This window comes from Monodelphis domestica, chromosome 8, assembly GCF_027887165.1.
Source record: "Monodelphis domestica isolate mMonDom1 chromosome 8, mMonDom1.pri, whole genome shotgun sequence".
NCBI classification, from domain to species: domain Eukaryota; kingdom Metazoa; phylum Chordata; class Mammalia; order Didelphimorphia; family Didelphidae; genus Monodelphis; species Monodelphis domestica.
This window is the reverse complement of record NC_077234.1, coordinates 208397155-208412548: the sequence shown is the minus strand read 5'-3', so window position 1 is coordinate 208412548 and position 15394 is coordinate 208397155. Positions and strand designations below refer to the sequence as shown.

The following is a 15394-nucleotide window of genomic DNA, read 5'->3' as shown; positions in this document are numbered from 1 at the left end:
TTTATATCTAAATTGTCTTTTTCTGGCTTCTTGCAGGATTTTTTCTTTTGTTTGAGAGTTTTGGAATTTGGCAATTACATTCCTCGGAGTTGTCTTTTGGGGGTTTAGTGTAGAGGGTGTTCTGTGAGCTCTGCCAGTGGCTGTATTGCCCCCTTGTTCTAGAATCTCTGAGCAATTTTCTCTAATTATATCTTGTATTACGATGTCGAGTTTCCTATTTATTTCTGGCTTTTCTGGAAGTTCAATTATTCTTAAATTATCTCTTCTCCCTCTATTTTCCCAATCTGTCACCTTGTCAGTGAGATATTTTATGTTCTCTTCTAATTTCTTGGTCTTTTGGCTTTGCTTTATTACTTCTTGCTTTAAAGCCTGGTTTTCCTTTTTACTTTGGTCAAACTGGTTTTGTAGATGCATAAATTTCTTTTGCATTATTTCCCACTTTTCCTCCCAGAAGGCTTCCATGTTTTTGATCATTTCAGATTCAAATTCCTCATGGGTTTGTGGAGAGTTTCCATTTCCTTTGGAAGGTTTCAGAGCATTTGCTTGTGTTTCCTCTTCTATCTCCTCTGTGTTTTGTATTTTTGCTCCATAAAATGTGTCTAAAGTTGCCCCCTTCTTTTTTTTTTTAATTTTGGGACTTTTTGTGCTTCTGTGGAGTTTGCCATGTGTATCTGAGTGGGGGGGGGGATTGGCTTTTCTTATCTCTGTCTGGTGTTCAGAGGTTTTAGCCCTAGGCAGATTGTCCATTCTATGCAGTTGTTGTTCTGTGTTCCTGGGAAGCCATGAGTTGCTGATGTGTCCCTGTTACTGCCCTCCTCTCCTCGGCACCCTTCTGATGCTTCTCCTTTGCCTTACTTCCACACTCTAAGCCTTGCTTGGCCCTTGTTCCTGTGCCTTAGCTGGCCAGTGCTTGCACTCTGTGGGGGGAGGGGCCATGGCTTCCTGGAGCTCTGAGGGCTCCTAATGAGATTAGCTTTCCCTGGGTTGAATTTAGTATGCCTTGAGGCAGGGACTTTTTTCGTGAGACTCCGATGGAAGGATCCAGCCAGGGGGTTACAAGCTCCCCCCCCCCCTCTGTTTCCCTGCTGTCTGGGTGCCCCCTCGACTGGCTTAGGTTGTTTTCAGTATGTGGCCTTCAGAATAGCCAGCTCCAGAGGCCCTTTTGCCAGTCCTGAGGGTTGCTGTTGTTTCAGAAGACCCTGCTCTCTGAGGGGGAGGGGCCGCGGCTTCCCGGAGCTCCGAGGGCTCCTCCCAGGGGGTTACAAGCTACCCTGTCTCTCTCTGTTTCCCTGCTGTCTGGGTGCCCCCTCCACTGGGTTGGGTTGTTTTCAGGAAGTGGCCTTCAGAATAGCAGGCCTTGGGGCTCTGAGGTTGCCTCTGCTGCCTCAGACTCAGCGCTCTGGGTTGGGGGGATGGGTCCTATGACCTTCCTTCTGCTTACCCTGTAGGTCCAAGTGGTCTCGGGTTCTGGCTTTTGGGGGGGGGGCTGTACCTTTGATCCAGGTCGAGGTCCAGGAGGAGGACTCGCGGGGTCTATGCTGTTGATCGTTTTGAATTTTGGTGTCCTAGGAGCATTCGGTTTGAGATCGGTAAGGAAGGGTTTCGGGAGATCTGAACTTTAGCTTTCTCTAAGCCGCCATCTTCTAAAGTTGACCTTGAAGGAAGAAAAAACTGGATTCAAGACTTGTGTGAAATATATTCATTGGGTAACCCTCAACAAATCACTTAGACTTTCAGTTTTAAGCCACTAAGACTATAAACTGCAGATAAGCTATATTCCAATATAGCTTCTCACTTTCTCTTTCAATCATGTTGCACTACCCCATAAATCCATCAGGGCAGATCCTTATGAATTCTGATGACTAGACTGAGTTTTCAAAATAAACAGGTCTCTACTAAGTTTTCATTTCTAATTTGCATGTACCCACATTTTGTGAGGCAAATTGTCCATTTGCCTTTGATGATCATCCAAATCTATTCAAATTATATGCCTCTTCTCAACCCAAATACTTTAACCATGAAGTCTCCTTAAGACTAAGAAATAGATCATGGATCATAGATAATATGAACTGTGACTTGGAGTCCATTCTCCTCATTTGAGCCACAAAGAGGCTGAGTGACTTGTTCTGGGTGATGTGTTAGTGGCAGGATTTGAGCCTTGATCTTCCTCAATTTAAGTCCTTTGCCACAGCATCATGAAAATACAGGTATTGTTTAGGAAAGCAGCTTAGTACTTTATCACATTAAAGGGATCTCCATTTTTTTATTAGGCTACTCAGCAGTGCAGAGCACTTGTGTGAAAAGTAGATATAAAGTATCTCTTCATTTAAAACATATTAAGTCCAAAACTTTTTCCAAGTGGCAAATCTGTGCTTAATGAATAATCAAATTTCTCCCATCACTGTTGTAGTGTGCTAAACAACAACAACAAAACATAAGGGCCTAATTCCATTATTATTGTAATTTTTTTGTTTTGTTTCCCAGAGTACATGTGATGCAATTTTAATTATTGCTTTCTGAAATGTTGTGATCGACATGCTTCTTCCCTTCTTCTCTGAGACAGCAGGTATTTGATATATATTGTACATGGGCTGTCTTGAAACACATAATTCCATGTTGTCATGCTATGAAAGAAGGTTTTATGTATAGATATTTCAAATATATGTACAATAATACCTTGGTTTTCCTCAATCTGTCAGAAAACAATCACCGAAATCCAAAATCAACAAAACCAAAGGCAATTATTTCCATACAAATCAATGCAAATACAATAAATTTGTTCTAGACATTCCAAAATACATAAAAAACACATTTTATGAGAATAAATATGGTGTTTAATACTAAAACAACAAGAAATGAATATAAAATGAATATAAATGAACATTTAATATGGCATTTACCTTTTAGAAGACTCTTCTTGGCATATGGAAAACAGTGGGGAGGGGAGAGAGAGGTTATTGTTTGGAAGGGGAATCCCCCTCCATAAGATCCTTAGGTATCAAGGCATCATTTGGAAAGACTTTGGAAAGGAGCTGACATGCAGAGGAGTTGTTACCTTGATTATGTCCCTCTTCTCAGCTGAGACACTATGGGAGAATTTCTACTTGACTGAGATGAGATATTTCACTCCCAAAGAGAGAGCTTAATCATTTTGTATATGTCAGGTATATATTCTATATTCTCCTCCCTATGCTCTATCTTTTTGTTATGTGTAAAGATAAATGGATTTATTTGATTTTCAATACACATATTGCTCACACTGAGCAGGAGAATGCATAGGTTGCCTTTTTATTTTTCTCCAAAAATTAGCATTTAGGTCAAATAGGCACACCTGTGAAATCTGAGGCAATCCATGAAAACTGAGACAAATTTTTCACAGAAAAAATAGATGAAAACCAATTATAACTGATGACAATGAAAACCAAGGTATTATTGTATATATTGTAATATATATATATATATATATATATATATAATATACATATATTGCCTATGTGAAAAATTCATGGTCCAAGTTTATTTTTCTGAAACAATGTCACTAATAATGAATTCTCACAAAGTCCTGAAAGGTCAATTTGTAAAAGTGAGATCTGTCAAACTTGACAGTCAGGTAATTTCAAATTGAAATATATTTTCAGGCTCAAACAATTATATTGCCAACCTCTAGATAAGGCCTTCAGTTGTCTTCCTTTAAAAGACACTCATTGAATAAAACCAGATTTCTCTAATTTGTTTTTTTTTTTGGCTCCAATTTCCTGATTAGGGGGAAAAGTGTCACATGAATTTAACATTATATATATATATGCACTTTTTGCTGAGAAAAAATTCCCCTGCTGGGAGATTATCCCAAAGTATTGGTGAGGATTAGACTCGAGTCCACTCTCACTAAGAAATCTTCTTGAATGAATTATTCCCCTGAATCCTGTTGTAAATAATAAGAGCAACTCATGAAATATGTAAGATTTGTATCCAATCTATTCAAACATTTTAATTCCTTTTTATAAATGTCAGTATTCTTCCTTCAGTTGTCTTGGCAAACACCAGTATCTTTAGCCTGTATTTCTCTTTCCGTCTGACAGGTTGTTATTGTTTTCATTTTTTTCCCTAAACCCCAGTAAACTCTAACTTTCAATCATTAGATAGATGATTGTCATAACTCTCCTGCTTGGACATGGAAAAAAATAAAGCAGACAGGCATAAATACAAAAAAAAAGAATGTATTTAAAATGAGCTTTTGTTAGGAAATAGTGCTAAAAGAAGAATCTTTGTCATAACTTTGCTGCCATATACCTATCCTCCCCCCAACAATCAGTGCTTACTGTATGCAAAGGACACAACCAGGTGTGTATGTCTCCAGTGTGGAGTAGTGGTGAGGAAGGGGCTGATACAACCTTAGATATGAAAGGGATCTTGCCCTAATAGAATTTATAACCTTATAGGGAGATGAAGTACAAAGAAAGCTATAACACAGCTGTAATAGATGACTATGACACATACCACATAAATTCTTGTAAGAAACATGTTGTGAGAGGTCCTGGAAGAAAGTCCTTATTGAGAGAGGGAATCAAGGAAGGAGAAGGAAGCAGTAAAGTTAGATTTAGAAGAAATTCTACATATAAAAGGAAAGGGAAGATATTCTGGATATAAATGTCTACCTCTAAATATGTAGCATTAGTTTCTGTGGTATGAAATGACCAACATTTTGTTCTTGTTTCTGAATAAAGTACCTTGAAGATTCATTTTCATTCATTTTAATAGCCATTTATTAAACATCTACTAAGTGTCAGATTCTGTTAAATAGTACTTGTCCTCAAGGAGTTTACAGTGTACTTGGTGGAGAATGGGGACATTGTGTAAACTCAATTTAAGGAGGTAGAGACTATTCAAAACTAAATGTCAGGAAAGGCTCAATTAAAGGAGAAAGTACCTCAAATGAGCCTTGAAGGAAAATAAAGACTTCTAAAAGTGGGATGGGGGAAGAAGTATCATCTGCATTGTTACTTGTATAAGTACCAGGAAATATGAGATATAATGACAAGTTTTAGGAATAGCTCATTTGATTGAGGCCATTTTAGCTGAAACATAAAGTGTGTCATAAAAATAATATGGGAAAAAGCTGGGTCATAGAAGGCTTTTATACTAGGCTATGGAGCTTATATTTTTATCCTAGTGACAAAAAGAGACCACTAAAGACGATAGAACCACAATGACACTGTCTCTTCAGCACTACCCCTTTCACCTCATGGCACACACCCATCTACCACAACATTATGTATAACTAAATGTTTCTATACTTTGATTTCCTTATTTATGTTTTCCTTGTGCAAGAAAGCCTTCTATTTCCAAAATATGTTACTAAACTTACAGTTTTCATATACAACTACTCTTTTCTCTTTGCACATCAAAATGTTGTATGTTGAAATATTTCTATAGTAAAATATTTCAAGTTCATTAAGATCAGAATAAAAAAATTAATTAAAAAATTTCCAGAAAGAGTGTGTGTGTATGCATGTGTGTTGTGTAGGTAAGAAAGGGAAGATACAAATAAACAGAAAGTAGACCTATAGAGTGAGGAAGAAGTCCTCATGGACCTCTAGAAATCTAAACCAAAGATCAGTCTAAAGAGCTCTACAAAGCTCTGCTGATCTGTGTTGCTGGATGAAAGAATATTATCTAAATCTTAGGGAAAGAAGGTAGAGAATTCAATGTAAGAGTGAATTTTGTGCAAAATTTTTAAAAAGCATATTATTTCTCCCAAACAGCATCATTGAATAGGAATTCAGATGTTTGCCTTAAGTTAACTTTAGAATGAAAACTGATCATTTTTTGAAAAAAGTTATCAGAATTGATGAAAGCTTCTGCAGTCTTTTCCTGTGAGTCCATCTGATCTCTCCTGACAGGGCAGGCATTTAAAGAGCCAGATGAAGAGCATTACATTATTTTTGGACAGTTTAGTACATTTCTAATTTAGCTGACTTTCATTGTGCTACCACCTGTCCCTGACCTTGCTTTTACAAAATTATGATTAAAGGAAAAATAAAAATAACTCAGTTGGTGGCAACAGCTTTACTGTTAGCCAAAGATTCACACAATCTAGACCTTAGTGTTTCTTATAAGCAATTTGTTTCATTGGCTGTCTGCCTCCACACATCTCCTCAGGGGGGTTTACACATACTTACCCAGGCCTCTTGGAAGCCCTTTGATTTAGTTTGGTATAGTAGGCCTCTTTTTGGATTTTTCCTGACTCAGCTATCAAGGTTCCCATTTATTTCTTTACTTTTTAGAGGAGGAATAGACTTACTTTTCAAGAAATGATCTTCCTACACCTTGCAATGTCCTTTGCTCAGGGACCAATGGTCTTCTAAGAACCTTCTAAATTCAGTCCTCAGGAGATACTTTTAACAACACAAGTTTAGAAAACTACTCAGACAGGGGAAAGACAGTTTTTTTTTTTCTCTAAAACAGAGCATAAATATTTCCTTTGCTCTCTGAGAAAGTTCAGTGGGCTTCAAATGAATGAGTTATAGTGGTTCTAATTTTTGCTTAGTATAGGGAGGGTTGACCAGTCTGATTCCCTGTTAGGGATCTCCAGTAGTTGCTGGAAGTATCAAAAAACTGAGAGAGAAAATATTTGGAAAATAAGATCTCTCAAATCTATCTATTTTGAAGCTTATGTGTCATACTCAAATCCTCATTTTGTTGCTAAGACCTATTGATTTTTACCTTTCTAATAACTTTCACATACTCCTCCTTCTTTCCTCTGACATAGCCATTAACTGTTCTGATCCTCAGCACTTTATGCCTGGACAATTACACCTGGATGGGTCTTCCTGTCTTGTGTTTCTCTCCCCAATTCAGTCAGTCCTCCACTCAGCTGTCAAAGTGATCTTCCTAAAGAAAAAAAAATGTCAATCATTCACATTCAAAGCCCTAATAACTAACCACCAACAACCATTCCAGTTTTATCACTCTTGATTCTTTACTGTGTTCTATTCTGAACTTGGTTTCATCTTTTTCCTGTTTATTTTTAATGTTTTATTGTTGTTCTTTTTTGTTTTACATTTTCCATCTCTAACTCCATACAATAACTCACCTATCCTCCTTTATCCAAATAGAAGACCTCTCTCACAGCAAAAAAAAAAAAAAGTTAAATAAAACAAATCAACCTATTTACTATATATGAAAATGTCTGTAGCACATTCTGCAACTCAATTCCATCACCTCTTTCAAGAGGTGGAAGCTATGATTCCTCATTAATCTTCTGAAGTTCTAATTGGTCACTGCAAGTTCTGAAATCCTTCAAAATTACTTTCCTTTATATTTTCTTTACATTATTGTGATTGTCATATAAATTGTTTCTGGGGTCTGCTCTGATCAAACTGAGTTAACAACAGGGGATAACTCATTCTGATTAGTTGCACAGGGGAGGATTTCTTAAGAGGATTATAAACATTGAATGCTTAGAGGTTATTAAGACTGACTTTATAACAGCCTCTAATATGAAAGAAAATATTTATGAGGACATGGCCTTGAGTCTAATGATGAGCTAAAAAAGGAGAGCTTTAGAAGTGATAACTCTTCATGCCAAAAGGTGATGATGTTGACCCTTTGGGTCACAGATCAGCACAATTATAGATAATAGCTAGGAGAGCTCTTTGCAATTATCTCCTATTATTTTATAGTTGGTAATGGTTAAGCAAAGGTTTAAATTGAAGGAAGGGGTAGAAGAAAACTTGCTGGACCTCAGAGAGACTCCATATGTTGCATACCTAATACCATTGTTTTCCCAGAAGAGAGAAAGATATGGGTTTGGGAAAGGCCTCCTGCTAGCAGAGAAAGGAAAAACACCTTTATTTATTTCAACTACTAAAACTCTATCAAAGCATTCAATTCAACTAAACCTTCCATTCATTGCTTCTTTGCCCTTGAAAAAAAATACTGCCTTGAATTGGTAGAGGGAGCATTAAAACCCTGTATTAGGGATTTTCTGGCATTGTTTCTACTTTGGTAGAAGACATAAAACCCTGAGCATATCAGCCTCAAAGAATAGACTTCTCCACACACTGTATCTACAGGGAATGTGTAGCTGTTGTATATGTTTGAATTTGTGTACCAAGGATTGGCCCTGTTTTAAAGTCCCAAATCCCAAGCTGTCTATTCCAGCAAACGGATTTGCATAATCATTTCAAACTCCATGTGATAAATATGATCATGATTATTATTAGCAGCATTTAATCAGCCCATAAAAATTTAATGAAGTCCCATTATGCACCTAGTACTTTAGTAAATGTATGGCTATGTATGCTGCTGTGCAAAGACAGTTTTTTAAACTTAAATTTAGATAAGATTGTGGATGACAGGTCCACCCTTTCAGACCTATGCCAATGATCCTAAATGTTAGCATCATAGACTCTCAGAGCAAAAAGAGACCTTAGGGATGATCTAAATCAATCGAAATCATTTTACAATTGAAGTTAAAGTAAGTTATCCAAGGTTCCCTGGATAACAAAGTAGCTAAGCCAAAATTTGGACTTAGATCTCTTGATTTCCAAGGTACTACTTTGCTTTCTGTACTGACCCACATTCTTTTTGACTTCTAGTACTCAGCTCTCTGTACTGAGAGCTTCTATTTGATTTTTAAAAATTCAAAATTTGGAGTCAGAGGTGCTGGCTTCAAATGTTAGCTCTAACACATTTTCTTAGGGCAACTAGGTAATGTAGTGAATAGAGTTCTGAGTCTGGGGTCAGGAAGATAAAATTCAATTCCAACCTCAGATACTTACTAGTTTTGTAACCCTGATCAAGTCATTTAATCTCTCTTTGCCTCAGTTTCCTTGACATGTAAAATGGTGGTAATAATAGCAACAATCCAATAGGATTGTTGTGAGACTCACTGGAGGTAATTTTCATAAAGTGCTTAGCACAGTGACTGGCACCCAGTAGGCACTTAATATTTGTTTTCTTTCTGCTTTCTCTTTCTGACTGACCTTAGGCAATTCACTCAACTTTTCTAGGCCTCAGTTTCCTTATCTCTAAAATAAGAATCTTGGAGTAGATGATCTTAAATGTTTCTTAAAGCCTTAAATCTTTTGAATTATGCTATAGTTGCCTTTTGTAGATTTTATACAGAGTGGGATAGACCAAGGATGAGATCCACTGTAGTGATGCTTACACTTTATCACTCTTTCTTGAATAAGCACTTTTTACAAATAGTTCTTGTGCATATGACTGAGGTCATTTCTGTCTCGCTGTCTTTGTTTTTGCCTCCTTAATATGTAGTGAAATTTTCAGGGTTTGTGAGGTCAACATAGCAGATGTATAATAAAGGTAAGGCCACGGGAGACAAATGAAGCTTCAGTTTTCAGGCTCACGTTCATATGAGTCAGGAAAATAGAGGAACCTTGCCTTGCCAGCTTCTACTAGTCTTTGTTGGGCAGAATTCTAAAAAGTGTTTTGAAAAGACTAAAAATAAGGAATTTAAAAGAGATTTTCTAACACTGAGTAAAAATAAGTGGTCAAGGCTTCAGAAATAGCAGCAAGAGAAAAATGGAAAAAACAAAACAGTAGAATTAATCTTAACCTTTTTCCAATTCGTGTTAATTGTCTGGTTGGGTGTGGTAGCTCATCCCCTCTGCTATTCTCTAAAAAAGACTTCACTCCCCTTTGGTCAGGGAGAGGTTTACATCAGCAGATGGAAGCAGAGAGCATGCTGCTCACCACCAGACAAGCTCAGCTGTCTACCTCTGAGGAGCAACACTATACTGAGCAGAGATGACCCAAGCTGACATCCCAAGATAACATCAGGAGCTCTGCAGTATGGGAAGTATGAGTTACCCTTCCTAGACATGCACCCTGGCCAAATATGTGTTCTCATTGCATGTTCTCTGGTCATTTGTGTTCTCTGTATGTATATTCTCCTCATGCTGCCATGGTGGTCTGCTAATAAAGGAGAGTTACTTAAGATAAACTTGGGGAAATCTTTCTTGACATATCTTACTATGTTGCTTAATTAAAGCTCTTTTGCTTCCTTTCTGGTTGGATTAGGGGAAAAAAAAAAAAACAAGAACTAAGAGTATCAGGGAAATCCAGGATTCTGGTTTTAAGTAGTGAGCCACACTCACTACCTCAAGCCTGAGGTCCCTGGATTTTATGTAAAGTGTAAAGTTGTCATTTCCCTTTGTTCTGGCAACCTCTTTAACCAGAAGGGACACTGCCTCATTTAGCTTAGGTCTTCTTTAGAGAGGAGTTTTTTTTACTTATCCTAAACCTTTGTTGCCTCATTAATTCCATACTAATAGTGACTGATGATTTATAATCCATATAAACATCTTAGCCTGGATCTAGTCCTGTAAAAGAAGTCAAAATAGAGAACAATACCTGATACAAGAGAGAAGCTGATAGGTCACATCAGTAATGTGAATTTACTTGCCTAAAAGGAAGTCTCTGGTCCTTCTATATGTTGTTTTTTGTCCTTCCTGTTGAAAGTGAATCAATGAGACTTGCATAAAGTCATCAGGCTCACTCTCATTTCCAAAGTCAAGGTTCGGTGGCAGGACAAGGGTAAAGACAGCCGGCATTAGTGTAGGATGCAGTGGATGACCTTGGCACTTAGATATCAGACCAAATTCTAGGCACTCCACAGCACCTACTTCAGTTGCCTTCATTCATTGGAAAAAATTCTTGTCGTGTGACTATTCCGCCAGAGGAAGTTTTCTCATGCTTGGGGTATGGCATCTCTCTAACTCACCTTCCAGTTTGAGACCTGTTGGTTACCCTCTATTTTGTTTAGTGTATCTGCCAAGATAGTTTTACTGGAGTGTGTATGTTTCAGTGGACATCATAGACAAATGAGCAAACCTGCTTGAACACTCTATATACCCCTCCTTATATATGAGAAATATATGAGAAGCAATTCTGAAGATTTAGCTGCAATTCATTATACATTCTATGCTACTGATTAAAAGACCTCAATTGAGCAAGACAGAATCAAGACAGTGCTGTTTCCTTTTTCCCTTTTCTTTAAATGATGGTGCTAGAATTGCAGTTCATGTCCTAATTATACAGGTATAAAATAGCTTAATTGCTATTTTATTATAACAGTGTTTATCAGATGCTTAGTTTTATCAGGCATCCTTAGAATTCGAGAAATCATTTTCTCAACTGATGTCTTTAAGATCATCTAGTTATTCATTTTGTTTGCCAATTATGGAATCGTGATGGAAAAGTAAATCAAATTCTAACTCATATAAGTAGCAGTAAACATTTCTGATCTTAACAAAATGCTGCTATTTAAAATAAACAATTTTCTTCCCTTTCTTCATTCAATTCTTCAATGGTTCAGTGATCTTATGAGGTTGGATTCTGTCTTCAGCTGTACAGATCATAAATCATGTACATGAGATTTCTTGTTCTTTGCTAGTCTTATCTATACCAGTCTGTCTGTCCATATGTAATATGTACCTATTAAGTACCAGGCACTGGGGATACAAAGAACATGCCCCCAAGGAAAAAAATAGTCCTTCCTCTTAAGAAGCGCCTAATCTAATGGGAAAGACAATATGCAAAGAATGGAGTACAAATGAGATTTAGACAGGATAAATAGGTGATAACCAATACAGGGGAAGTCCTAGCATTAAGTCATATAAGCTTCCTATGAAATGTAGGATTTTAGCTGGCAATCAAGCAAAGCCAGAGGAGGAGGCAAGGGTAAGGAAGGAGAGAATAGCATGCATAGAGGACAGTGGGTGAAAATATGTGGGACTTGAAGTGTCTTGTCAGAAGAACATCAAGGATGTCAGTGTCTTTGGACTGCAGAGTAGGGAGTGGTGAGAAAAGTGTAAGAGGGCTGGAAAGTTAGGAGAAGGATAGCTTATAATGGATATGAAACATGTTGTTCAATCCTTTTAGTAATTTTAGGTGTTTTTTTTTGTGACCCTATTTGGGGTTTTCTTGGCAAAGACACTGGAATGGTTTGCCATTTTCTTCTCCAGCTCATTTTAAGATGAAGGACTAACGCAAACGATGTCAAGTGACTATATAACAATAGGGTCATATAGTACATGTCTGAGGCTATATTTGAATTCAGGTGTTTCTGACTCAAGACCAGACACTTCATCCACTGTGCCAACTAGCTGTCAGCTTTGAACATGTGATTCCATATATCCTTTACAGAGGTATTTTTTCCCCAAATGTATGTTGTTTGTATTCAAGCAACATGTGAAAGCTGTGTTCTCTGTATACATGATGTGCCAGCTTCCTTTTCTGGTCTTGTAGTTCCCTAATGATATTTCCTATTCTGCTTCCCTGATGAAATTATTCATTGGTAATAGGTTGCAACTTGCTCACATCTACCATGTGACTATTTCCCTTTGAGTAACTCATATTCTTCATTTTTTGAGAAATTGCGGTGTTATATGTTTGAAGTCATACACTATCACAGGAAGAACACTGGTGATGAAAATATATGCTTTTGTGTCAGAAAAAAAATCATTAAAACTCCCATACAATGAACCCAAAGCAGCCTATTCTGCTCTCTATTTCCTGTTTAATTCTGGCTCTAGCTCTTTGGTTCTTGAATAATATCTGTGTAGGATATTCAAACTGATGGACCAACTCTTTAGGTTATCATCCTATATAGTAAACATATTGAATCATTGAGCATAGATAGGACCACTAACAAAACCATTGCTGATGTATCAATTTAAAATCTCATTTGAGTATGATGACATATCTAAGAGATGAAAGACAGCATTATACAATATATAATGGCCAGCCTTGAAGTGTGGATCTAGGTTCAAATCCTGACTTTCACAAATGCTCTCTGTTAGATTATAGGCAAATCATTTCAGCTTTCAATGCTCATAAGAAACTATTTGAGACTATAAGATTGTAAAGGAGTTATAGATCTGTATAAGTCAAGTGAATTTCTACCTTGTAATTTCCATAAATTGATTACAGATCTAGTTTTAGAGATCTTTTTGGGAAGTGCACTTAAGTTGGCATTTTGCTCACAAGTAATAACAAAAGTAACTAAACAATAAGTAGAGTAGGATCTTGCATTCTCCATATTTTTCAGTAAATTGTGATTGGTATTGGTATTGGTAAATTTTAATGATCATTATTCAATTGGTAATTGAAAAAGGTGTGGTCTCTTGAAGAAAGTCTTCATCCAGAGAAAGAACTGTGGGAGCACAAACACAGAAGAAAAACATATGATCAATTACATGGTTTGATGGGGATATGATTGAGGTTCTGATGTTAAAAGATCACTCTATTAAAAATATTAATAACATGAAAATAGATTTTGAACAATGATACATGTAAAACCCAGTGGAATTGTTTGTCAGCTTCCAGAGGGAGAAAGGAAGAGGAGGAGGGGAATCATGTATCATGTAACCATAGAAAAAATATTCTAAATTTTAAAAAAGACATGTGTTCTGCTGTTGTATTAAATGCTCTTTTCATTACTAAAAAGAAAAAAATGAAGACTTGACAGTTCCCCATTCAAAATTCTATCAAGAATGATCTTAATGTGTATATAGGAAAATTTAAAAATATTTTGGAGAAATTATAAAATTAGTAATTTTGGTATTTCCTTTGCCTTTTTGTAGTAATAATTATCTGAAATTTTTAAATTTTCCTCTCAGGTATATTGATTAATCTCTCAACAATCTCAAAGTTGTGCTCCTTGCAGCACAGATCTTCTCTTGATATTTTTGGTTTAGTAAGGAGCTGTTTTTATGTTTTCTTTAGTGTTAGTTCTACTTCTTCATTTTGCACATTAGGAGTTATGATGTTAACATACAAATGTTGTGACTATTGTCATTGATGAAGAAAAGAGATTATTATAGCAATTTTATCAAATCATTTCTTTTTATTTGTCTATTCCCCCTTCATTTTCATCTGCAAGTAACCTTCAGATAAGATGGTTAATTGAGTTTCTCACTAAACTTTCCATAAATTTCTGCCTCCCACTACTTTCTATTATTTTATGTGCTGATACTATTCATAAAGTCCAACACCTTCCTGAGTGAGATTTTACAAAAAAGTTTACATTTTAAACCAACATTACTTTATGCTAGACAAGTTGACCAACTTCTAAACTTCTTTGATCTCATTGCATTGCCTAATTAACACAATCGATTTCCTTAGAGAATAGTAATTGTTTGGGTTGACATTTAATCTTTTCTCTATTTTTTGAGTGTGTGTGCACCAAGAACTTATTAAACTAAGCATAGATGAAGTTGCCTCAATTCTGTATCATGATTTTTATTCTATTGCTATTTTGTTTTTAATATTTATCTTTATTTTAAAAATTTGTTAGATGATATGACTTGGAAATGATTCCTAGGTAAGTAATTCATATTTTAAAATATAATCAGTTTTTGGCGGTAGCACGGTCCAGATAAGGTGGTGAGGAAGCAGGAAGGGAGGGAGAAAGGGCCACCAGGCAGGTGTGTCAATGTTGCTCAGGTAACAGCCCCTTGCCCTGAGCCCACTGTCCTGCTCAGCCCCCTTCTTCATCCCTGTGCTACACAATGTCCTGGGGAATCCCACCATGGACATATTCAGGGACCTAAGGAGGATGAACAAGCACCAGCTGTATTACCAGATTTTAAACTTTGCCATGATTGTATCTTCTGCTCATATGATATAGAAAGGCTTGATAGTTGCCCCTGGAAGTGAAAGTCCTATTGTGGTGGTGCTGCGTGGCAGTATGGAGGCAGTATTTCATAGAGGAGACCTTCTGTTTTTAACAAATTTCCAGAAAGATCCCATTAGAGCTGGGGAAATATAGTTGTCTTTAAAGTTGAAGGAAGAGACATATTCCTATAGTCCACAGAGTCATCAAAGTTCACGAAAAAGATAATGGAAATGTCAAATTTCTGACTAAAGGAGATAATAATGAAGTTGATGATAGAGGTTTGTACAAAGAAGGTCAAAACTGGCTAGAAAAGAAGGATGTTGTAGGAAGATCAAGAGAGTTTTTGCCATACATTCGGATGGTTACCATAATCATGAATGATTACCTGAAATTCTAGTATGTTCTTTTGGCTGTAATGGGTGCATATGTGATACTGAAACATGAATCCTAAAACAAGAAGTAGAAGCAATTCCTGGGACTGTACTGAAATGAATTCTATTGAAAAAAGAAAAAAAAACTAATATATTTTAAAATATTCCATTTGCTATATAAAAGAAAATAATTTGTAGGGGTTTTTGTCTGGTCCAAATAAATGTCTCATCAGTAAAAATTGTTTTCTGTGTTGATTCTGTAATTTGAATCTATTCGGTTTAAATGTTTATGTCATGGTAATCTCTATAAGCAGAGAATAAGGATCTACAATCACTTAAAGTATCAAGTAAGCCATTTATGGGTCTGTAACATTGGTGG

General features: G+C 36.5%; 1 pseudogene; it reads left to right on the top strand.

Moving 5' to 3' along the window:
* The first annotated feature begins 14557 nt into the window (after window positions 1–14557).
* Window positions 14558–15095, top strand: LOC100012300 (signal peptidase complex catalytic subunit SEC11C-like; annotated as a pseudogene).
* Window positions 15096–15394: the final 299 nt, after the last annotated feature.